The following is a 26,122-nucleotide window of genomic DNA, read 5'->3' on the forward strand; positions in this document are numbered from 1 at the left end:
GTGCCGCAAAGCCTGGTTTGTGATGACATCCCAAGAAAGGGGGACAGGTGCACCATTCTGCCCCACCATAGGAGAATACTGGGTGTCAATCACAGGTGGCTGCTGCATGTAGGAGAGACGTCTGTTTCCCAGGACCTTGGCCAGAGGGACATTTGGATCCTGGGATGCTTCTCTGCTCAGCTTTCTCAAATGAGCACATTAGGTAAGGGGAGGAAATGTGTGTGCTCACCTGGAATCAAGGAAGGTGTCTGGTTTCAGGTCTCATGTGTAAGTGAATTCCTCTTATGGCTCAGTTTCCTGATGGTCTTCAGGGTGCCATAGGTGGGACCATTGCCTCAGGCATCCTGACTGTGCAAGAGCTCTGGTCACCTTTTCCCCTGGGCTCTGGACTAGGAAATCGGAGGGAGTCAGTGGTAAAAGCACCTGAATAAGCCTCCATTTCCCCCTTGCCAAGATGCCTTTGTGACTGTGATAACTGCTATGGAAACAGAAAACAGAAGACAGGGCTGGGGTGCTGAAGGGGAGGTGGTGGTGGTGCTTGCTAGTCACATAGGGGCAAGGTGGGACTTCACTAGGAAGGTGATACTTGAGTCAAGTTCAAAAGAAAGTGAGTGATATTACACCAAGAGCTTCTAAGTGGAAGGGAAAGCACATGTGAAGGCCCTGGGGCAGGCAGGTATGTCCAGGAGCAGCAAGAAGGCCCTGTGTCCACAGGAGATAGCTTAGGATATGACCTCAGGGAAGTGACAGCAGGGTGACAAAAAGCAATTGGAGGGCCATGACCCCATGGAACCCTTTTTCACTGGGCCATCCTGGCTACAGTGTTGAGAACAGATGACACAAGGTTGAGGGTAGGCAAGGGAGGTCAGTGATGAAGCTTTTCTGGGAACTCAGGCAAGAGATGGGCTCCAGTGTGGACCAGAAAGGTGGCCTTGGAAGGAAGGGTTAGTGCTATTCTGGGTACGTAGTGAAGTCAGAGCTCACAGGATTTGCAGATGGGTTTGATTTGGGAATTGAGGTAGGAGGAATTGAGGTAACTCCTAGATCTTGTAGGTTGTCCTGAGTGATGTGAAAGAGGTTTCTTCCACCTGCTGAGGAAGGTGCCTTTCACAGTGGACCTGCTCTTGTTTGTGTCTGGGAGAACTCTGAACTTCTACCCCCTCAGCAACTTTCAAGTACAAGTCTTCCCCACTTTTCTCAAAGTTCATTTCAAGACACTTGGCTTTTTGGAAATATTTGTGTTATTACCTGGATCTAGTACAGGAAGAAACCTGGAGAGGATTTCCTTCTTATGATAAAAGTTAAAAAGTGGGCATTGCATTCAGCATCTGTTTTGTGGGGAACTACTACAGAGGTGGTGTGCACCTCAGCCAGCTTCTTCCTGGGCACTGCTCTCTGTGTTCAGCCACCAGCACTTTGAATTGTGTCTGTGAGCATCTGCTGTGCTTTGTCTCTATTTATTTTGGATCCATTAGGGTGTTGTGTCCTGAGGCCCAAGAAGAGCCATAGAGAAGGAACTTTTGGTGCCTGAGCATGCTCACTCATTTTTCTGTAGAAAGAAATGGTCATTCCTTTTCATTTCTGCTGTGAAAGGTTTCTAGGAATACTGTACTTTCAAGTAGTGGGGGAGCCTGTACCCTCTCCCGAAGGGTTAGCTTTCATCTCCATGCTGCACAGAAAATTCCATTACTTGCACAGACTTTATCACTTAAACATGGCACCTTTGACTATCTTCACGTTTCCCCCTACCATCCCTGAATCTGGCAACCCCCAATCTGTTCTCATTATCTATGAATTCAGTATTTTTTTTTCCATGTGGGATGTCCATGAGAGCCCCTGGTATTTGTGTTTCTGTATCTGAGTTACTTAGTGTAAGGCTCCCAAGGTCTATGTTTCCATATCTGATTATTGTGAATAATGCTGCTGTGAACATGGGACTACATCTCTTTTGGAGGGAATGTTTTTGTGTTCTCCAAAGAAATACTCAGTAGAGTACTTACTGGGTCATATGGTAGCTGTATTCATTTTTTTCTGGAACCTCCATAACGTTTGTCACAGTGGCTGTACCAATTTTCATTCCCACCAACAGTGTACAGGGTCCCCTGTCTACACACCCTTGACCACACCTGGTGCCTGTCTCTGGGATGATTGCTGTTCCAACCATGGTTAGGTGATAACCAATGGCAGTTTTGACTTGTTTCCTTGATGATAATTAATAATGCTGAACAACTTTTTCTGTGTCTGTGGGCCCCCTGTATGTCATCTTTGGAAAGTATCTATTTACATATTTCCCCCAGTTTTTATTCAGTTTTTGTTTGGATTTGAAGGAGTGTTTTGTGTATTTTGGATATTAGCCTTTTCTCACACATATGATATGAAGATATTTTTTCTCATTGGGGAGGTTGGGTTTTAAGGGTTGGATGGTTTCTTTTCTCATGCAGAAATTTCAGTTTGATGTTCTTCCACTTGTTTATTTTTGCTTTTGTTGCCTTTGCTTTTGGTGTCTGATGTAAAAGACTCTTCACCAAAACCAGTATCAAGAAACTTACTACCTGTGTTTTCTTCTTGGAGGCTTATGGATCCAGTTCTTATATTCAAGTCATTCATCCATTCATAATGTATATGTGCCATGTGAGAAAGTGATCCAATCACATTCTTCAGCATTTAGTGTTCAGTTTTTCCAGTATTGTTCACTGAAGAGTCAGTCCTTTCCCCATTGTATATTTTCTGCTGCTGTGTCATAAGTTAAGACCATACATGTGTGGAGTAGTTTCTGAGGTTTCTCCTTTCTTTTCTTTTATTTTTCCCCCTTTTTTCTTTTTTCCCCCTTTCTCTCTCTCTCTCTCTCTCTCTCTCTCTCTCTCTCCTTCCTTCCTTCCTTCCATCTTTCTCCCTTCCTTTCTTCTTTCTTTCTCTTACCATTTATTTGTTGGGAAAATATTTTTCCTGTCAGAATACATGCAGTGTGGACTTCATTGATGATGTCTTCATACTCTTTGTTAGGACTTTTCTCTAACAACCATGTTTTTGTAAATGAGTAGCTGGATCTATAGCTTTCAACAGGTTGAACATTTGGGCAGAACTATGTAAGTAGTATTCTATTCTTCCATCAGACACATCAGATTGTGTCTGATTGTCTTCTTTTGTGATGTTCTCAGTTGTGATGATGGGTATCTATATTTCCTTTTCCATGGTAGATTTATTAAAGTGAATTTAATTTTTCTTAAAGTTTTGGATTCTAAATCATCCTTATTTTATAATATATACTTATCCAAAACAGCATGTTTAAAGAAATGCATTTATTGGAAGCAACAGTTGGAACAGGACATTAATATTATTAATTCCCACTCAGAGTTAATAATTCTATCAGAGCTAAGTTTAAGTATACCTTTCTTTAATGGAGGAATGAATAAACTTTGCCAAGAGTACGATGATTATCAGTTTCTGAGCTTTCCATTGTGTTCCATTGACCTGTGTGTCTGTTTTTATGGCAGTACCATGGTGTTTTGATGACAGCAGCTTTGTAATCTAGCTTGAAATTGGAGTATGGTGATTATACATTGCTTAGTTGCTTGTTTGCTTGCTTGCTTATCAGTGAGATTATTTATTTATTTATGTTTATTTAGTTTATATTTGCATTCTAAATTTTTTTCTTTCACTTCTTTTTTTATTATGATCATATAATATGTTATTTCTTTCAGGGGTACAGGTTTGTGATCCTTCCGCTTTACACAACACACAGTGCTCACCACAACACATACCTTCCCCATGCCCCTCACCCAGCCACACCAATTCCCCAATCCCCATTCCCTTTAGAAACCCTGTTTGTTTCCTGGGTTTAAGTGTCTCTTATGCTTTGTCTCTCTCTCTGGTTTCATCTTGCTTCTTTTTCTTCTCTCTTCCACTATGATCCTCTGTCTTGTTTCTTAAATTCCATATATCATCCATGAAATAAGTCATAGAAGGACAGTGATAATTACCTTCTCTGAATGACTTATTTTGCTTAACATAATACCCTCCCATCCTATCCATGTCATTGTAAATGTCAAGATTTCATTTTTTGATGGCTGTGTCATATTCAATTCATTGTCCTATCCATTCATCTGTCGATGGACATCTGGACTCTTTGAATACTTTAGCTCTTATGGACATTGCTGCTATAGACATTGGGGTGCAGGTACCCCTTCAGATAACTCCATTTGTATCTTTGGGTTAATTACCTAGTAGTGCAATGGCAGCGTTGTAGGATAGCTCTATTTTCAGCTTCTTGAGGAACCTCCACACTGTTTTCCAGGGTGGCTTCACCAGCTTGCTTTCCCACCAACAGTATAAAAGGGTTCCTTTTTCTCCACATCCTCACCAACACCTGTCATTTCCTGACTTGTTTGTTTTAGCCGTTCTGACTGGTGTAAGGTGGTATCTCATTATGGTTTTGATTTGTAGTTTCCTAATGTCGAGGGATGTTGAGCACTTTTTTATGTGTCTGTTGGCCATTTAGATGTCTTCTTTGGAGAAATGTCTGTTCATGTCTTTGGTCTATCTCTTGATTGGATTATTTGTTCCTTGGGTCTTGAGTTTGGTAAGTTCTTTCTAGATTTTGGATACTAGCCCTTTATCTGATATGTCATTTGAAAATATCTTTTCTCATTCTGTTCATCATCTTTTGGTTTTGTTGACTGTTTCCTTTGCTGTGCAAAAGCTTTCCATCTTGATGAAATCACAATACCTCATTTTTGCCTTTGTTTCCCTCACTTTTGGAGACATCCCTAGCAAAAAGTTGCTCTGGCTGAGTCAGAGAAGTTGCTTCCTCTGTTCTCCTCAAGGATTTGGATGAATTCCTATTTCCCACTGAGGTCTTTCAACCATCTGGAGTCTATTTTTTGTGTATGGTATAAGGAAATGGTCCAGTTTTATTCTTCTGCATTTGGCTGTCCCATGTTCCCAGCACCATTGGTTAGAGAGACTTTTGTTACCCATCTGATATTCTTTCCTGTTTCAAGGAAAATTCGTTGACACTAGAATTGAGGATCACTTTCTGGTTTTTCTATTCTGTTTGATTGATCTATGGATCTGTCTTTATGGAAGTACCATACTGTCTTGATGACTACAGCTTTGTCATAGGGCTTGAAGTCTGCAATTGGGTTGCTACAAGCTTTGGTTTTCTTTTTCAACTTCCGTTTGGCTATTTGGGCTCTTTTCTGCTTCCATACAAATTTGGGGATTATTTATTCCAGTTATATGAAAAATGTGGATAGCATTTTGATAGGTATTGCATTGAATCTGTGGATTGTTCTAGGTAACATAGACATTTTCACAATATTTGTTCTTTTAACCCATGAGCATGGAACGTTTTTCCATTTCCTCGTGTCTTCCTCCATTTCTTTCATGACTGCTATATAGTTTTCTGAGGACAGAGCCCTTGCCTCTTTGGTTAGATGGTTAGATAGTTTTGGGTGCCATTATACATGGGATGGACTCCATAATTTCTCTTTCACCTGTCACATTTTGCTGTAGACAAATGCAACTGGTTTCTAGGCATTGATTTTTTTTTATCCTGCCACTTTACGGAATTCCTGGATGAGTTCTAGCAATTTTGGGGTGGTCTTCTGGATTTTCCACAGAAAGTATTCTAGTGTCTGCAAAGAGTGAGAGTTTGACTTCTTTGCTGATTCAGATGCCTTTTTGTAGTTGTTGTGTAATGGCTGAGGCTAGGAATTCTAGTACTAGGTTGAACAATAGTGATGAGAATGGACATCCCTGTCATGTTCCTGACCTGAAGGGAAAAACTCTTAGATTTCCCCATTGGGAATGATAGTCTCTGTCAGTTTCTCCTGGATGGCCTTTATAATGTGGAGGTATATACCCTCTATCCCTCCATAGTGAAGAATTTTGATCTAGAAAGGATGCTTTCATTTATCAGATGCTTTTTCTGCATCTATTGAGACAATCCTATGGTTATTGTACTTTCTTCTATTAAGGTAGCATATTCAATGGATTGATTTGTGGTTATCGAACCACTCTTGCAGTCCAGGAATAAAGTTGATTTGATTGTGGTGTATCATCGTTTTAATGGACTGTTGGGTCCTATTGGCTAGAATGTTGGCGAGAATTTTTGCAACCATATTCATTAAGGATAATGGTCTGTAATTCTCCTTCTGGATGGGGTCTTCATCTGTTTTGGAGATCAAGGTTACACTGGTCTCATTCAAAGGGTTTGAAAGTTTCCCTTCCAGGTCTATTTTTTGGGTGCCAGGCCTTGGGCACAGAAGCCAGGAAGCCCAAACTAGGGTTATAGGGTAGGGCCTAGGAACATTGGTACCTGATCCACTGCCACTGAGGTGAGCTCCTGAGAGTGCAGAGTCAATGGTGTGGGTTAGACTGAGCATCAGGATCCAGGTTTCCATGGGGCCACTGAAGGTGGGGGTGGCCACAGTGGACATGCAGATGTCTCCTGCTCTGAATCCTTTGAAGAATTCCAAATGGGATGGTTTATTTCTGGGAAGAAGGTGTAGTCTTGAGGAATGGTTCAGGTGTCCCCAGTCTGAAGGGCTTGGGGGTCACGATTCAGGGATCTGAAGCCAGAAAACCAAACATACGGTTAGCGTTAAGGCCTGCTAGCATGGCAGGCCCATTTTGCAAGTGCTGAAAGGAGCACCACAGGGGCTGAGTTGAGGACGTGGGTCAGGCTGAGTTTCAGGCTCAGGGATTATGTCCAGGGGGCTTCAGGAAGTGGGTGAGGCCCCAGGTGGTCCTGCAGATGTCTCCAGGTCTGAATCCCTTGTGGAGTTCCAAATGGCATGGTTTCCTTCTTGGAGGCAGGCAGAGTCCTGTGGTGTGGCTCAGGGATCCTCAATCTGAAGGCCTTGGGTGCCAGGCTTCTGGGGACAGAAGCCTGAAAACCCAACCTAGGATTAGCTTTATGGCAGAGGGGCAAGGCAGGCCCAATCTGCCCAAGTTGAGGGCAGGGGTCAGGCTGAGCATCAGGTTCCAGATTTGTGGACTGGGGGAGGGCGGTGCTGAAGGTGGGGGTGGCCTCAGAGGGGCATGAAGGCGTCTCCCATTTTGAGGGTTCTGCACAGCTCCAAATGGCATGGTTTCTTCCTGAGGAGCATGTGGAATCCTGGGATGTGGCTCCAAGGTCCCTAATCTGGAGGGCTTGGGGTCCAGACCTCTAGGAATAAAAGCCTGAAAACCCAACCTAGGGTTAGGGCCTGGGGGCAGGGAAGGCCCAACCTGTCATTGCTCAGGCAGGCTACCCAGAGGGCTGAGCAGAGGGTGGGTTCAGGTGGTGTGTCAGGCTCTGGGTTTGTAGCCCAGAGGGGCGCTGAATGTGGGGGTGGTCTCAGGGAAGCATGCAGGTTTCTCTCACTCTGAGGGTTTTGCACATCTGCAAATGGAAGGTTTCCTCCTGGGTGGCAGGCGGAGTCCTGGGGTGTGGCACAGGGGTCCCCAACCTGAGAGCTTGTAGGCCAAGTTAAAAGCCTGAAAAACCAACCTAGGATTAGGGTCAAAGCCTGGGGGCATGTCTGGCCTTATCTGCCAGCACTGAGGGGACTCCCTGGGGGGCTGAGTTGAAGATAGGGGTCATGCGGTGTGTCAGGCACTGGGTTTTTTGGGGGGGCACCGAATATGGGGTGGCCTCAGGGAGCAAGCAGGTTTCTCCCGCTCTGAGGGTTTTGCGCAGCTCCGAATGGCACGGTTTCCTCCTGGGTGGCAGGTGGAGTCCTGGGGTGTGGCTCAGGGGTCTCCAATATGGAGGTGTTGGGGGCCAGGCCTCTGGGAATGGAAGCCTAGAAACCCACCCTAGGGTTATGTTTAGGGACTGGGATATGGCAGGCCCGATCTGCTGGCGCTGAGGTTGGCTAGCTAGGGGTTGAATTGAGGCTGGGCATCAGATGGCATGTCAGTCTCCAGGCTTGTGGCCGGGGGGCTGCTGATTGTAGGGGGTGGTCTCAAGGGGAGCATGCAGGTTTCTCCTGCTCTGAGGGTTCTGCACAGGTCCAAATGGCAGGGATTCCTCCTGGGTGGCAGACGGACTCCTGGGGTGTGGCTCATTGGTCCTCAATCTGGAGGGTTGGGGGACCAGGCCTCTGGGGACAGAAGCCTGAACACCAACCGAGGGTTAGGGTTAGGTACTAGGGGCATGGCAGGCCCAAGCTGCCAGCACTGTTATGGGCTCCCCAGGGGACAGAGTAGATGGCTAAGGTTGCTGGCATTCTGCAGCGATTTGGGGCACATGGGTATGTGATGTTTAGAGCGCATTCTTGCAAGGTACAGGCCACGACCCTGCGGGAGCATGGGCTGGACCAAGGCATCTCAACTGAGGGCCCTTGCTGCCAGAAGCAATTTTGCCAGATATTTCTAGCCAATTCTCACGAGCTTTCTGCCTGAATCAATATTGATTCGGTCAGAAAGCTCGTGAGAATTGGCTGGCATTCTGTGGCTATTCTGGCCACATGTGCATGTGAGGTTTGAGAGCTTTTTTGTGAGGTTTGCAACCATGTGGGACCACGGGCCGTGCCCAGACAGCACCCCTGACTGCCTACACCATCAGAAGCGAGATTGCTGGATGTTTCTGGCCAATTCTCCCAAGCTTTCTGCTCAAATCAATTTAGACTGCGATCTCTTGAGCTGTGGGATAGGTTCTCATGATACACGGACTAGATACATCAGGATTTAGATGAAGTCATGTGATATCTCTGAGTTCTCACAATATTTGAAATAAATTCTCATGAGGTTTCTACACAATTATCATTACAATTCTACCCAAATCCAGAGATTTGGATAGAATTCTTGTGAGAATTACTCTAGAACTCAGAAGATTTGGACTAAGAACTCTAGAGCTTTAGAATAAGTTCTCATGAGATTTGGTCTAAATCTCTCAGGATTTGTACTGAGGTCATGTGATGTCTCTGAATTCTCACAATATTTGAAATGATTTCTCACAAGGTTTTTACCCAGTTTTCAAGAGAATTCTATCCAAATCTATCAATTTGGGTAGAATTCACATGGGAATTGTCTGAGTTCTCAGGAACTTTCAACTCAGATCTCTCAAGCCTGAACTACCGCAGAGCGCTGGCAACCCCTGCCCTCTACTCAGCTCCCTGGGGAGCCCACCTCAGCCCTGGCAGATCCAGCCTTCCATGACCCTAGACACTAACCCTAACCCTAGGTTGGGTTTTCAGGCTTCTGTAACCAGAGGCCTGGCCCCCAAGCCCTCCTGATTGGGGACCCCTGAGCCACACCCCATGAGGCTGCCTGCCACTCAGAGGAATCCATGCTGTTTGGAGCTGCGCAGAAACCTGAGTGGGAAAAACCTGCATGTACCCCTGAGGCCACCCCCTTCCATGGGCGCCCTCCCCAGCCACAGACCTGGAGCCTGATGCCCTGTCTGACTCCAGCCCTCTTCAGTCCTCTAGGGATCCTGCCTCAATGGCAGCAGACCTGCCACGCCACTAGGCATTAACCCTAACTCTGTGTTCAGTTTTTCAGGCTTCCAAACCCTGAGACCTGACCCCTAAGCCCTCCATATTGGGGACCCCTGAGCCACACTACAGGAGTCTGTCAGCCACCCAAGAGGAAATCATGCAAAACCCTCAGAATGGGAGCAATCTGCAAGGCCAACCAATGCCAAACACTTTCAGCATCCCTCCCCAGCCCCCCCCCCCCCCGGCTCACAAACCCGGAGCCTGATGCTCAGCCTCTCCCCCTCCCTCAACTCTGCCCCAGAATGCTCACCTCAGAGGGAGCTTTCAGGGAAGCTGCGTGGGCCCAGCCTGTGTTCCCAGATAGTCGCAACTCATGCCTACAGATAAAGAGCTCCAAACACTGAGCTCAAGCGTGGGCTGAATCACCCCACAACACTAGTTAATGCTCACGAGCTTTCTGCCCAAATCAGTATCAATTTGGGCAGAGAGCTCATGAGCATTGGCTGGAAGACCCCAGCGAACTGTCTTCTGATGCCTTAGGCCTTGAGGGGAGCTGCCTTGGCCTGGCTTGTGCTCCCAAATGGTTTCTGTCCAAACACTTCGAGAAAGCACTCTAAACGCCAGACACAAGCATGGCCAACACCTCCCACTTCTCAGGCCCCTGGGAAGCCGACCTCAGTGCTGGCAGATTGGACCTGCCATGCCTCTAGGCCCTAAACATAATCCTAGGTTTGGTTTTCAGGCTTCTGTCCCCAGAATCCTGGCCACCAAACCCTCTGGATTGAGGACCTCTCAGCCACACCTCATGCGTCCGCCTGCCAGCCATTTGGAGCTGTGCAGAACCCATAGGGCGGGAGAAACCTACATGCCCCCATGAGACCTCACCAAAATTCAGCAGCTCCCCAGCAAAAGACCCGGAGTCCGACAAGCCAACAGACCACAGCCTTCAACTCAGCTCCCTGGGGAGCCCACCTCAGCGTATGCAGATTGGGCCTGCCATGCCCTGAGGCCCTAACCCTAACCCCAGGTTAGGTACGATATCAGGCTTCCACCCTAGAGAGTGGCCCCCAAACCCTCCAGATTGGGGAATCCTGAGACACACACCAGGACTCTGCCTACCACTGAAGATAAAACCAGACCATCTGGAGCTGCGCTGAGCCCTGAAAGCAGGAAAATCCTGCGTAACTCCCTAATACCAGCCTCAAATTCCGAGGCCCTCCTGGCCAAAAACGTTTGAGTCTGACATGCTGCCTGACCCATGCCCTCAACTCAGTCAATCAGGGAGACTGCCTCAGGGCCAGCAGATTGGGCCTGTCATGCCCCAAGGCGCTAACCCTAACCCTAGGTTGGGTTTAGGCTTCCATCCGCATAAGCCTGGCCCGGAAGTTCTCTAGATTAGGGAACCCTGAGAAGCACCAGAGGATTCTACCTGACACCCAGGAGGAAACCATGCCATTTGGAGATGCCCAGAACCCTCAAAGCAGGAGAAAGCTGCATGCCTCCCTGAGGCCACCCCCAGTTTCAGCACCCCCCACTTCTGGCCACAAACCCAGAGACTGATGACCCACCTGACCCCCACCCTCAACTCAGGCCCCCGGAAGCCCACCTCAACACCAGCAGATCTGGCCTGCAATGTCCCTAGGCCCTAACCCTAACTCTAGGTTGGGTTATTGGGCTTCTATCCCCCAGAGGCCTGGTCCCAAAGCCCTCCCAGTTGGGGACTTCTGAGACACAAACATCAGGACTCCGCCTGCCACCCAGGAGGAAATCATGCTGTTTGGAGTTGTGCAGAACCTCAGAGTGGGAGAAACCAACATGCCCCCTGAGGCCACAACCACCTTTAGAGGGCCATGTGGCTGCAAACTCGGAGTGTGATGGACCCCTGTCCCATGCCCTCAACTCAGCCTCCAGTGGAGCATGCATTTGCACTGGCATCGAGCCTACCATGCCCATAGGTCCTAACTCAAACCCTAGGTTGGGTTTTCAGGCTTTCATCCCCAGAGTCCTGGTCCTGAAGATTCCAGATTGGGGTCCTCTCTGATACACACCAGGACTCTGCCTGCTAACTATAACCCAAAGTTGTGTTTTCATACTTCTGTTAAGAGGCCTAGCCCCCAAGCCCTCTGTATTGGGGACCACTGAGGCACACACCAGGACTCTGCCGACCACCCAGGACACCATGCTATTTGGAGTTGCGCAGAACCCTCAGAGTGGGGAAAAGCCTGCGTGTACCCCTGAGGCCATCCCCACCTTCTGCGGCACCGCCCAGCCACAAACCCAGGAGCTTACGCATTGCCTGACCACTGCCCTCCACTCAGTCCCCCCGGGGAGCATGAGTCAGTGCTGGCAGGTCAGGCCTGCCATGCCCCTAGGCCCTAACCTTAATCTAGGTTGAGTTTTTAGGCTTCCATCTCAGAGGTCTGGCCCCCAGCCCTCCCAACTGGGGACTCCTGAGCCACATGCCAGGACTATGACTACTATGCAGTAGGACACCATGCCCTTTGGAGCTGAGCAGAATTCTCAGAGCTGGAGAAACCTGCATGCTCCCTTATGGCCACACCCACCTTCAGCCTTCCCACCCCAGCCACACAGCCTGACTGCTGCCTTCAACTCAGCCCCCCAGGAATCCTGCCTCAGTGCTGGCTGATGATGCCTCCCATTCCTGTAGACCCTAACACTAATCCTAGGGTGGGTTTTCAGGCTTCCATCCCCAGAGGCCTGGACCCCACACCCTCCCGATTGGATACTTGAGCCACATTTCTAGACTCCGATTGCCACCCAGGAGGACACCATGGTGTTTTGAGCTGCACAGAACCCTCAAAGTGGGAGAAACCTGAATGCCCCCCCTGAGTCCAACCCCACTTTTGGTGGCCTCCTTGGCCACAAACCCAAGGGCTTATGCACAGCGTGAAAGCTGCCTTCAATTCAGGCCCCCGGGCTAATGGGGCCTCCCATGCTCCAAGGCCCTAAACTAACCCTAGTTTGGGTTTTCAGGCTTTAATCCTCAGAGGACTGGCTCCCAAGCCCCCCCGATTGGGGACCCATGAGCCACACACCGGGAGTCTGCCAGCCACCCAGGAGAACACCAGGCTGTTTGGAGCTGCGCAGAAACCTTGGAGTGGGAGAAATCTGCATACCGCCCTGAGGCCATAGAAAACTTGGCCACAAACCCAGGGGCTCACCTGCTTCCTGACCCTTGTCCTCAACTCAGTTCCCTGGGGAGCCAGCATCAGCCCCAGCAGATTGAACCTGCAATGCCCCTTGGCTCTTAACCTAACCCTAGGTTGGGTTTTCAGGCTTCTGTCCCCAGTGGACGCCTGGTCCCCAAGCCCTCCAGTCTAGGGACCCTGGAGCCACATCCCAAGAGTTCGCTTGCCACCCAGAAGAAAACCGAGCTGCTTGGAGCTCTGCAGAAACCTCAGAGCAGGGGAAACCTGCATGCATCCCTGAAGCCACATTTGGTGGACTCCTGGCCACTAAAACAGAGGCTGACACACCGCCTGACAAGCACCCTCAACTCAACCCACCATGGAGCCCACCTCAGCCCCCAGGTAGATTGGGTCAGTTGTGCCCCTAGGCCCTAACCCTAACCCTAGCATGGGTTTTCAGGCTTCGGTCCAGAGAGGCCTGGCCCTGAAGCCCTCCTGATCAAAGGTCACTGAGCTACAGGCCAGGACTCTGCCTGCCACTCAGGAGGACACAGTGCCCTTTGGAGCTGCACAGAACCCTCAGAGCGGGACAAACCAGCATGCGCCCCTGAGGCCATACCAACATTTCATGACCCCCCAGACACAAACCCAGGGGCTTATGCACCACCTGACCCCTGCACTCAACTCAGCCCTCCAGGGAGTCCACCTCAGGGCAGGAGGATCGGGCCTGCCATGCTCCTAGGACTAACCCGAATCCTAGGTTGGGTTTTCATGCTTCTGTCTCCAGAGGCCTGGGCCCTAAGCCCTCTCAACTGGGGATGACTGAGACAAACTCCAGGACGCTATCAGCCATCCAGGGTAACACAGTGCCATTTGGAGCTTCTCAGAACCCTCAGAGTGGGAGAAATCTGCATTGCCCCTTGAAGCCATAATAACATTCGGCGACCCCAGCCACAAAACCAGGGGCTTATACACTGCCTGAATGCCACCCCCAACTCAGGCCCAGGGGAGCATGCCTCATCGCTGGCAGATCAGGCCTGCCATGTACCTACCTAAACATAGGTGGGGCTTTCAGGCCTCTGCCCCAAGGCCAGAACCCAAGGGGACCACTGAGTCACACACAGGATTTTGCCAGCCCTGTGGGCTGAGTTGAGGGCAGTGGTGAGGCTGTGCATAAGACCATGGGTATGTGGTCAGGGTGGCTGCCAAGTGTGCGGGTGACCTCAGGGGTGCATGCAGGATTCTCCCTCTCAGAGGTTTCTGCACAGCTCCTTACAGCACAGTGTCCTCCTGGGTGGCTGGGATCCTACATCAGCGCTGGCTGATGGGGGGCCTCCCTTGACCCTAGACCCTAACCCTAACCCTAGGCCTGGGTTTTCAGGCTTCGGTCCAGAGAGGCCTGGCCCCAAGCCCTCCTGATTGGTGATGGCAGAGCCAAAACCAGAACTCCAACTTTCAGCCCAGAGGATACCACATTGTTTGGAGCTGTGCAGATCCCTCAGAGTGGGAGAAACCTGAATGCACCCCTGAGGACACTCATTTGGTGGCCCCCCTACCACAAACCCAGGGACTTATGGACAGCCTGACCACTGCTCTCAACTCAGGCCCCAGGTAGCCGGCCTCAGTGCCAGCAGATGGTGGCACCCATACCCATAGGCCATAATCATAACCTTAGGTTGGATTTTCAGGCTTCCATCCCCAGAGGACTGGCCACTAAGCCTTCCCAACTGGGGACTCCTGAGCCACAAGGCAGAACTCCAACTGCCACCCAGTAGGACACCGTGCCCTTTGGAGCTGAACAGAACCCTCAGAACAGGAGAAAACTGCATGCCTCCCTGAGGCCACCCCCAAATATGGCAGCCTCCTGGCCAACAACCCAGAGCCTGAAGAACCCCATAACCCAGTCATCAACTTAAGATACCTGGGGATCCTGCCTCAGTGCTAGCAGATTGGGACTGCAATGTCGTTAGGCCCTAACCCTAACCTTAGGTTGGCTCTTCAGGCTTCTGTCCCCAGAGACCTGGCCCCCAAGCCCTCCAGATTGGGGACACCTGAGCCTTACCCCTGGACTACTCCGGCCACCCAGGAGGAAACCATGCCATTCGGAGCTGCGCAGAACCCTCAGAGTAGAAGAAACCTGCATGCCCCCCTCAAGGCCACCTCCACATTCGGCGCCCCACCAGCCTGTAAACATGGAGGCTGATGCTCAGCCAGACCTCCACCCTCAACTCTGTCCCTGGAAAGCTCTCCTGTGAGGAGGCCCTCGAGGGAGCCGCGTGGGCCCCGGCCTATGTTCCCAGATGGCCGTAACGCACACCTAGCAAGAAAGCACTCTAGACCACGGCTGCCAGCGCGCCCAAATGGCCACCCAACACTGGGCAATTCTTACAAGACTTCTGCCCAAATCGATTTCAATTTGGGCTCATGAGAACTGACGGGAAAACCCCAAGCGAACTCATTTCTGCTGGTGGCACTGCAGGCCCAGGGTCCTGAGTTGTCATGGCTCGATCCCTGTGAGAAAGCCCTCGAGGAGTCAGGCACACATATACTGGCTTCTCTCCCTCTGAGGGTTCTGCACAGTGCAAAATGCCAGTTTCCTCCCACATGGTGGGCAGAGTCCTGAGGTGTCACTCAGAGGTCCTTAATCCAGGGGTTTAGGGCCAGGTCTCTTGGGATGGAAGCCTAAAAACCCAATCTAGGGTTAAGTTTAGTGTTAGGGACTAGGGGTATGGCAGGCCCAATTTGCTGGTGCTGAAGTGGGATCCCTGGTGGGTTGAGCTGAGGGAAGGCATCAGGGGGCATTTTGGAGTCTGGATTTGTGTCTGGGGTGGCGCAGTTGCAGAGGATGGCCTTGGGGGGGGCATGCAGATTTCACCCACTCTGAGGTTTTTGTGCAGCTCCAAATGGCATGGTTTCCTACAGTGTGGCTGGTGGAGTCCTGGAGTGTCACTCACGGGTCCTTAATCTGGAGGACTTGGGAGCCAGGACCCTCGGAATGGAAGTCTAAAAACCCAAAGTAGGGTTAGGGTTAGGGCCTAGGGGCATTGCAGACCTGATCTGCCACTGCTGTGGGAGATCTGAGGTGGGCTGTCCTCAGGGCTGACTTGAGGGCACTCTTCTGTTGGCTCCGCAGAATCAGACTTTACTGCCGGTGGGCCGCCGTTGGTGGAGGTGGCTTTAGGGGGGCATGCAGGTTTCTCCCCCTCTGTGGGTTTGGTGCAGCTCCAAATGCCATGGTTTCCTTCCGTGGGGTGGGTGGAGTCCTGGGGTGTCACTCAGAGGTCCTTAATCCAAGGGTCTTGTGGACCAGGCCTCTTGGGGTGGAAGCCTGAAAACCCAAACTAGGGGTAAGGTTAGGGCCTAGGGGCATGTCAGGCCTGATCTGTCCATGCTGAGGCAGGCTCCGCTCAGGGCCGAGTTGAGGGCGTACATCCAGCGCCACAGTGGAATCTGGCTTTATGGTCAAGGGGGATGCCGATGTTGGGGGTGGCTTTAGGGGGTATGCATATTTCTCCCCCTCTGAGGGTTCAGCACAGCTCTAAACAGCACAGTTTCCTCCCATGTGGCAGACAGTGTCCTGGAGTATAGCTCGGGGGTCCTTGATCCGGGGGCTTGGGGGTCAGGCCTTTTGGAATGGAAGCCTGAAAACCCAAACTAGGCTTAGGGTTAGGTCCTAGGGGCATAGCACGCCCGATCTGCTGGCACTGAGGTGGGCTCCCCTTAGGGCTGAGTTGTGAGCATGTGTTCAGTGACGCGGCAGACTCCAGCTTTATGGCCAGGGGGCCGCCGATGGTGTGAGTGCCTTTAGGGGGGAATGTAGGTTTTTCCCTCTCTGACAGTTCAACGAAGCTCCAACTGGCATGGTTTCCTACCATGTGGCAGGAGGAGTCTTGGGGTGTATGTCAGGGGTCGCCAATCTGGAGGGCTCCAGGACAGGCCCATAGGGATGGAAGACTTAAAACCCAACTGAGGGTGAGGGCTAGGGCCTACTGGCATGGTAAACCTGATCCCTCAGTGCCGGGGCGGCCAAGCCAGGGAGCTGAGTAGTGGGAGTTATTCTCCTCATGGGCGCCTGGCTCAGAAAGGCTTTCTCACAGGGTTCGGGCCGTGAACACCTGGGACTGAGGGCCAGGCTGAGGTGGTGGCCCTGCGGGCTGGCGTCACCAGAATCAAGTTCACTGGGGGTTTTCTGGCCAATTCTTACCAGCTTTCTGTAAAAATCAATATCAATTTGAGTAGAAAGCTGGTGAGAATTGGCTGGCGTTGGACACCAATTCAGGCCATGCTGTTGTCCATGGTCTAGATCGCTTTCTTGCTAGGTGCGTGACAAGGCCATCCGGGAACATGGACAGGGTCCACATGGATTCCGAGAGTGTCCCCATGCAGGGGAGCTTTCCGAGGGCAGAGATGAGGGAGGGGGTCCAGCTGAGCATCAGCCTCTTTGTTTGCGGCCAGTTGGGGCACTGAAGGTGGGGGTGGCCTCAAGGGGGACATGCAGGTTTCTCTGACTCAGAGAGTTTTGCCCAACTCTGAATGGCAAGGTTTCCTCCTGGGTGGCAGGTGGAGTCCTGGGGGGCTCAGGGGCCCCCAATCTGGAGGGCTCCAGGGACAGACTCCTGGGGATGGAAGCCAGAAAATATAACCGAGGCTTAGAGCCAGGGCCTAGGGGTAAGGCAGGCCTGATCCGCCAGCACCGGGGCGGTCACCCCAGGGGCCTGAGTAGCAGGAGGCATTGGCTTTAGATGCACCTGTCTCATAGAGGGCTTTCTCGCAGAGTTTGGGCCGTGACCATTCAGGACCTCGGGCTATGCCCAGGCTGAGGCCCCAGGACTCGTGTCACGGGAAATGAGTTTGGTGGGGGTTTTCCAAATGATATAGATTTGGGAAGAAAGCTCGTGAGAATTGACCGGCGTTGAGCAGCGATTTGGGTCATGCTGGCGCATGCATTCTAGAGTGCTTTCTCTCTAAGTATGTGTTGCGACCATCCAGGAACACACACCAGGCCCATGCGGCTCCTCTGCTATGGCCCCATGCGGGGGAGCTTTCTGGGGGCAGAGTTGAGGGAGGGGATCCAATGGAGCGTCAGCCCCGCATGGGGGCCCGGAGGTGGGATGGCCTCAGGGGAGACTTGACGGTTTCTCCTGCTCTGATGGTTTCATGCAACTCTGAATGGCATGGTTTCCCCCGGATGGCAGGCAGAGTCCTGGGGTGTGGCTCAGAGGTTCCCAATCTGGAGGGACAGTGCCAGTGTGGCTTTAGACCTGTGGAGGCGCTGTGAGCTGCTTTAGGAGTCTTTGGAGGGCCATGCCTTACCGGTTCAAGCCACTGGAGGGAGTGGTGAGCTGTGGTGTGAGACATCCAGAATGGCATGGTGTTTTCCAGTGGGAAACACACCAGAAGAGGAGTCAGCGCAGCCTGCTGGCTCTGAGGGCAGGGGTGAGGTGCTCGTGAGAGACCCTGAAAGGTGAGGCACTGCAGCTTGTTTTTACAGGAGGGAGCAGTGAGCTGTAGAGTGTGTTTCTCCAGGCTCAAGAGTGGTGGTAACAATCCCTGGAGCTGGGCCACTACTCAGTATCTCGCCCCATTTCCCCAGGTTTGGTGGTAATGTGCTGTCAGGATGGTTCGGGAGGGTCTTCCCGGTGGGGGCCTGGGGCTGGAGGGAAACCAAACCCAAGTCTTTTTGCATTTGGAACCGAGGAGTTGAGTGTTTGTTTGGAAGAGTATATTTGCTTCTTCAAAAAGGACAAGGGCATTGGTTGGCATTAGAACGAAGTGAATTACCACTGAAGAAACAAGCATGTGTCTCTCCTTCTCCCAGGAATTGCAGCAGGTGTGAGGATTTGGGTGGGAGGAGCCTGCTGATCCCCACCTGCCAAGCCTTCTTCACCCTGGCTCCATGAGGCCTGAGGTTTGGAAATCAGGGTCTGAGTCAGTCATGCTGCTTGTCCCAGGACGTTAGTGCTCAGAGAAAACAGCAGGCCCATTGGGCGCAAGGTCACATCCATGCCAGGATGGAGGTAAAACTTCTCTTTCCTTGGTGTGTGTTTCAAGCATAGAATGTGTTCCTTCAACTAACAGTGTTTATTCCACTGGGCCTAGGCTGTGGTGGGATGGCCAGCACCTAGAGTTAGGTGGCTGTCTGTGGTCAGATAGAGACTTGGATGATGTCTTCTCCTTTGTCAAAGGTGATGTATCCTAATGGATTCATGTTTTCATACAAGGAGTTCCAACGAGAGCAGAGGGAAAATTCAAAATGATTCTAAGGAGCCTTGGATGTTAAAAGGGAAGCCTGACTTTCTAGTTTCACTCAGTGGACCATCTATATAGTTGGTCATGCCATATTTTCTCTGCAGTTTTGTGGGTGAGGAAGTCAGAAGGACGGTCTTTGGGAATTCCCCTGGATAGAGGCATTCTGGTGGCTTCAAGGGACTTGGTGTCAGGAACCCTGGGGTGAATTTCTGGAACTGCCTGCCTGACTCTGGGTTTGAGTCAGGTTATCCCACAGGTTTTCCATTTCCTCCTTAGGAAATTGCTGGCAGGCAATGTTCTGCTTAAAGCAGAACCCTCCAGCACTGTCGGTGGGCATGTGGGCAGCCACTCTGGAAAAGAGTATGGTGGTTCCTCCAAAAACTAAAAACTGAACAACCCTAGAATCCAGCCATTTACCTCTTAGGTATTTCCCCAAAGGGCACAAAAATGCACATTCAATGGGGTGCAAGCAGCATTATCAACCATAGAGAAACTATGGAGGGAGTCCCAATGTCCATTCACTGATGAGTGATTATATATTTATATAATCTCCCACATCTTCTTAATGGAATAGGAGCCAGCTTCAAAAAGAATGAACTCTAATAACCATCTGCAAGGATGTGGATGGGTCTAGAGCAGATTTAGTTAAGCAAAATCAGTAAGAAAAGACCAATAGCTTATGACTTGGCTGCTGTGGAAATTCAGAAAGAAAACAGATGAACATAGAGGAGAAAGAGAGGTCAGTGAGGAAACAGACGCAACCTTAGGGCACAAACTGGGGGTTGGTAGAGGGGAGGGGTGTGGGGGAAGCGTTCAATGGGTGATGGCTGTTAGGCAGGGCACTTGTTGTGATGAGTTCTGGGTATTCTATGCAGGTGAAGAATCACGAAAACCTACCCCGGAAACAAAGGAATTAACACTGCATGGAAACGAATTGGAATCGAAGTCAACTGAAGGAAAGAAGACCATGTTCTAGTTCATGACGAATGAGGTAAAAATGGAGTGATTTTCATTCTCCTGTTCTGTAGATGATCATTTTCACACACTGTGGTAGGATACACTAGTTTGTGATTGCCTAAGGAGCCCTCAGAAAGCTGTCATGAAAGATTCATATCTCAGAGCATGTACACGTTCCGTTGATATGTTCCTTACAGTTTGCCCAGGTACAAATGTAAGTGGAGAGAAATACCGCAGAAGAGGAAAGGAGGTGTTAAGTATTCAGGAGGGAGCCTCTCTCTTTCTCATGAATGCCTTGGGCCAGTGTCAATCACGAAGAAAGAGGTGGGATCCCAGAGCTTTGTGGCAGACAGAGGATTTCCAAGCGTGCTTCGAGCTGACAGAGTTCCTGAGGAGAGCTGAGATTGGGGCATGGCAGGCCCAGACTGTTGGTGCTGAGGTGGGTTCCCTGAGGGCCTGACTTGAGGACGGGGTTCAGGCAGCACATCAGGCCCCAGGTTTATAGCTGGGGTGCTGGAGAATGTGGAGGAGTCCTCAGGGAGGCATGTAGATTTCTCTGGCTCTGAGGGTTCTGGGCGTCTCCGAAGGGACTGGTTTCTGGGTGGCAGGCGGACTCCAATGATGTGGCTCCAGGGTTCCCAATCTAGAGGTCTTGGTGGATAGGCCCCTGGGGAAGGAAGCCTGAAAATGCAACTTAGGGTTATGGCCTTGGGGCATGGCAGGCCCCATCTGCCGGCACTGAAGCAGGGCTCCCCTCGGGGCTGAGGGAAGGCATCCAGTGGTGCAATAGAATTGGGGTTTGTGGCGAGGGGGCATGCAGGTTTCTTCTTCTCTGAGGGATCTACAGAGCTCCAAATGGCATGGTTTCCTCCCACATGGTGGACAGATTCCTGGTGTGTCTCTCACAGTCCTCAGTCTGGGGAGTTGGGGGTCAGGTCTCTTGGGATGGAAGGCTGGAAAGAGAAAGTAGAGTTAGGGTTAAGGCATTGGGGTATGGCAGGCTCGATCTGCCGGTGCTGAAGCGGGCTTCCTTGTGGGCTGACATGAGTACAGGATTCAGGTAGCATGTCAGACTCTGAGTTTGTGTCCAGTGGGGCCTCAGGGTGGCATGCAGGTTTCTCCCTCTCTGAGGGTTCTGCGCAGCTCCAAATGGCATGGTTTCCTCCTGTGTGGCAGGCAGAGTCCTTGGGTATCGCTCAGGAGTCCTTAATCCAGGGGCCTTGGGGTCAGACCCCCCAGAATGGAAGCCTGAAAACCCAATCTAGGGTAGGGTTAGGGCCTAGGGGTATGGCACACCAAATCTGCCAGTGCTAAGGTAGGCTCTGCTCAGGGCTGATTTGAGGGAATGCTTCCAGTGACACAGTAGAAACCAGCTTTATGGGTGAGGTGCTGCCAATGGTGGGGGTGGCTCTAGGGGAGCATGCAGGTTTCTCCCTTTCTGAGGGATCTGAGGACTCAAATGGCACGGTTTCACCCCGCATGGTGGATGGATTCCTGGGGTGCCACTCAGGGGTCCTTAATCTGGGGAGTTTGGGGCCAGGCCTCTTGTGATGGAAGCCTGAAAAGAGAAACTATAGTTAGGGTTAGGGTTAGGGCCTAGGGGCATGACAGGCAGGATCTGCCAGCACTGAGGCTGGTTCCCCTCAGGGATGAATTGAGTGCATGCCTCTGGCGGTGTGACAGAATCCAGTTTTATGGCCGGTGGTGTCGATGTGGAGGGTGGCTTTAGGGTGGCATGCAGGTTTCTCCCCCTCTGAGGGCACGGCGCAGCTCCAAAGGGCATGGTTCCCCCCTGCCAGGTGGTGGGTGGAGTTCTGGGGTATCATTCAGGGGTCCTTAATCCTGGGCGCTTGGGGGACAGGCCTCTTGGGATGGAAGCCTCAAAATCCAAAGTAGGATTAGTGGTAGGGCCTAGGGGCATGACAGGCCCAATCTGCCAGTGCTGAGGCAGGATCCCAGGTGGGCTGAGTTGGGGGTGGGTGTCAGGCGGCATTTTGAATTCCTGGTTTGTGTCTAGGGGGGCCATAGAAGCTGGGGGTGTCCTCGGGGAGCATGAAGGTTTGTCCCGCTCAGAGGTTTCTATGCAGCTCCAAATGGCACCATTTTGCCCTAGACAGCCAGTGGAGTGCCGGCATGAGTCTCAGACATCCCCAATCTAGCGGATTTGAGTCCAGGCCTCCGGGCACAGAAGCCTGCACACACTACCTAGGGTTATGGTTAGGGCCTAGGGGTGTTGCAGGCTCGAGATGTCGGTACTGAGGCATGCTCCCTCAGGGCTGAGTTGAGGGCATGAATTGGGCAGGCCCGACAGAATTCGGCTTTATGGCTGGGGGGTTACTGATGGTGGGGGTGGCTTTTAGGGGGCATGCAAGCTTCTCCCCTTCTGAGGGTTTAGCACAGTTCCAAATGGCATGGTTTCCTTCCATGTGGCAGGCTGAGTTCTAGGGCATCATTCAGGGACCCTTAATCTGGAGGGCTTGGGGGCTAGGCCACTTGGAATGGAAGCCCGAAAACCCAAACTAGGGTTAGTGGTAGGGCCTAGGGGCATGACAGGCACTATCTGCCAGCGCTTAGGCAAGTTCCCCTCAGGGATGAATTGAGGGCATGTGTCTGGCAGTGTGACAGAATCTGGCTTTATGGCCGAGGGGGTGCCAATGTGCGGGGTGGATTTAGGGAGACATGCAGGTTTCTCCCCCTCTGAGGGTTTGGCTCAGCTCCAAATGACAAAGTTTCCCCCCACATGGCAGGCGGAGTTCTGAGATGTCCCTCAGGTGTCCTTAATCCTGGGTGCTTGTGGGACAAGCCTCTTGGAATGGAAGCCTCAAAACCCAAATTAGGGTTAGGGTTAGGGCCTAGGGGCATGGCAGGCCCAATCTGCTGGTACTAAGGCGGGCTTCCTGGTGGGTTGAGTTGAGGGCGGGCATCAAGCGGCACGTCGGATTCCTGGTTTGTGTCCGGGGGGGTCCACAGAACCTGGGGGGTGATCTCAGGGGGTGGGGCATGCTGGTTTCTCTGAGGTTTCTACGCAGCTCCAAATGGCAGCATTTCACCTTTGGAGGCTAGCAGAATGCTGGTGTGAGTCTCAGGTGTCCCCAGTCTGGAGGGCTTGGGGGCCAGCCCTCTGGGCACGGAAGCCGGTACAACCCACCTAGGGTTAGGGCATAGGGCGTAGGGGCGTGTCAGACCTGATCTGCCAGTGCCGGGGCAGGCACCCCAGGGGGCTGGGTAGTGGAAGGCATTGACCTCATGTGTGCCTGGTTCATAGAGGGCTTTCTCCCAGGGTTCAGGAGGCGACCACTTGGGATCTTGGGCAAGGTCCAGGCAGCAGACCTGCGGGCCCGCGCCACCAGTGGTGAGTTCTCCAGGTGTTTGCCCACCAATTTGTATGAGCTTTCTGCCCAAACCAATATCAGTTTGGGCAGAAACCTTGTGATAATTGGCTAGCATTGGGCGGCGATTCAGGCTGCCCTGTCACCTGCGGTCTAGAGCGCTTTATTGCTAGATGCGTGTCGCGGCCATCCGGGAACACAGGCCGGGCCCACACAGATCTCTTAAGGGCACCCATGCAGAGCAGCTTTCCAGGGGTGGAGTTGAGGAAGGGGGTCTGGCTTAGCATTAGACTCCTTGTTTGCAGCACAATGGGTCACTGAAAGGGGTCATGGCCTTGGGGGGTGGGGGGCATGGAGGTTTCTCCCGCTCTGAGGGTTTTGTGTGCTCTGAATGGCATTGTTCCCTCCTGAGTGGCAGGCATAATCCTGGGATGTGGCTCAAGGGTCTTCAATCTGGAGGGCTTGGGGGCCTGGTTTCTGGGGAACGGAAGTCTGTAGAGCCAACATTAGGTTAGTGTTAGTCTAGGTGCATGGCAGGCCTGATATGTTGGCGCTGATGCAGGATCCCCAGGAGGCTGAGTTGAGGACATGGGTGAGGCAGCAGGTCAGGCTCTGGGTTTTGTGGCCAGGGGTGGCCGCCAGAGCTGGCAAAGGCCTCAGGGAGGCATGTGGGTTTGTCTCAGTCTGAGGGTTCTGTGCAGCTCCAAATGGCATGGTTTAATCCTGGGTGGCTGGTGGACTCCTGGGGTATGGCTCCAGGATCTCCAATCTGCAGGGCTCAGGAGACAGGCCTCTGGAAATGGAAGGCTAAAAACCCAACTGAATGTTAGGGCGAGGGCCTAGGGCATAGCAGGCCCAATCCACCAGCACTGGGGTGGGCACCCCAGGATGCTGAGTAGTGGGGGGTATTGGCCTCACGTGTGCCTGGCTCATTAAAGACTTTTTTGCAGGGTTCAGGCCGCAACCACTCGGGACCATGGGCCAGGCCCAGGCAGTGGAACTGCCAGCCTGCTCCGGCGGAAGTGAGTCTGCCCGGTGTTTTTTGGCCAATTCTCACAAACTTTCTGTTCAAATCGATATCAATTTCAGCAGAAAGCTCATGAGAATTGCCTGGCATTGGGTGGCAATTCGGGCTGCGCTGGCGCCTGCAGTCTAGAGTGCTTTTTGGCTAGGTGCATGTCACGGCTATCAGGGAACACAGGCCGGGCCCAGGTGGCTCCAGTGAGGGCCCCTGTGCAGGGGATCTTTCTGGGGGCAGAGTTGAGAGAGGGGGTCCGGCTGAGCATCAGCCTCTGTGTTTGCAGCCCGGTTGGGCATGGAAGGTGATGGTGGCCTCAGGGTGTGCATGCAGGTTTCTGCACTGAGGGTTTTGTGCAGCTCCAAATGGCACGGTTTCCCTGGGTGGCAGGTGGAGTCCTGGGGTGTGGCTCACGGGTCCGCAATGTAGAGGACTCCAGGAACAGATCCCTGGGGACAGAAGCCTGAAACCCTACTGGGGGTTAGGGCCAAGCCACAACACACCCCTAGTGAGAAGCACTCTAGACCGCGGGCACCAGTGCAGCCCAAATCGCAGCCCAATGCCGGCCAATTCTCATGAGCTTTCTGCTAAATCAGTATGGATTTGGGCTCAGAAATCTCATGTGCATTGGCTGGAAAACCCCTGGTGAACTCACTTCCAGCAGGGTGGACCAGCAGATCTGCCACTTGGGACTGGCAATGGGTCCCGAATGGCTGCGGCCTGAACCCTCGGAGAAAGGGCTCCATGAGGCAGGCACACACAACACCAATGCCTCCTGCTTCTCACCCCTCTGGGGTGCCTGCCCCAATGCTGGTGGATTGGGCCTGCCATGCCCCTAGACCATAACACTAATCCTAGTTAGGTTTTTCAGGCTTCCATCTCAAGAGCCATGGTCCCCTAGCCCCCCAGATTAAGGACCACTGAGGGACACCCTAGGACTCCACCTGCCATGCGGGAGGAAATCTTGTGGTTTGGAGCTGCGCCAAAGCCTCAGAAGAGAGGAGAGACCTGCATGTTCCCTAAGGCTACCCCCACAATCAGTGGCCCACCTAGCTATAAAGACAGATTCTACCGCAGTGCTGGATGCATGGCCTCAACTCAGCCATGAGGGAAGCCCACGTCAGTGCCAGCAGATTGGGTCTGCAATGCCCCTAGGCCCTAACCCTAACCCTAACCCTAGTTTGGGTTATCAGGCTTCCATTCTGAGGGGTCTGGCTCACCAAGCTCCCTAGATTAAGGACCCCTGAGTCACACTCCAGGACTCTGTCCATCACGCAGTAGGAACCCGTGCTATTTGGAGCTGCGCCGAACCCTCAGAGGGGGAAAAACCTCATGCCCCCTCTAACGCCACCCCAACAATTGGCAGCACCCCATCCATAAAGTCGGATTCTACCATGACACCGGACGCATGCCCTCAACTCAGCCCTGAGGGGAGCCCACCTCAGTGCCGGCAGATCGGGCCTATAATGCCTTCAGGACCTAACCCTAACCATAGTTTGGTTTTTCAGGCTTCCATTCCAAGGGTATTGGCTCCCAAGCCCCCCAGATAAACGACCCCTGAGCGACACCCCAGGACTCTGCCAGCCACATGGTAAGACTCTGTACCATTTGGAGGTGTGCCAAAACCTCAGAGAGGGAGTAACCTGCATGGCCCTCAAAGCCACCCCCACCATTGGCAGCCCCCTGGGGATAAAGCCAGATTCTGCCATGCCACCTGATGTATGCCCTCAACTCATGCCTGAGGGGAGCCTGCCTCACCACCAGCAGATCAGGCCTGCTATGCCCCTAGGCCTTAACCCTAGGTGGATTGTACAAAGTTACGTGCTCAGAGGGCTGGCTCCAAATCCCGCCAGATTGGGGATGCCTGAGACTCGCGCCAGCACTCCGCCAGCCTCCTAGGGCAAAATGCTGCCATTGTCAGCTGCGCAGAAACCTCAGAGTGGGAGACACCTGCATGCCCCCCTAAAGCCATACCCACCACTGGCGGTCCCC

At 52.1% G+C, this 26,122-nt stretch overlaps 1 long non-coding RNA gene across 1 annotated transcript; it reads left to right on the forward strand.

Moving 5' to 3' along the window:
* Window positions 1–25,703, forward strand: LOC309862759. The gene is made up of 3 exons (XR_014310697.1): window positions 1–202; window positions 19,702–19,817; window positions 25,639–25,703. It is a non-coding gene; the product is annotated as an uncharacterized lncRNA (long non-coding RNA).
* Window positions 25,704–26,122: the final 419 nt, after the last annotated feature.

This window comes from Mustela nivalis (assembly GCF_964662115.1).
Source record: "Mustela nivalis genome assembly, chromosome: 4".
In the NCBI taxonomy this organism is placed as follows: Eukaryota; Metazoa; Chordata; class Mammalia; order Carnivora; family Mustelidae; genus Mustela; species Mustela nivalis.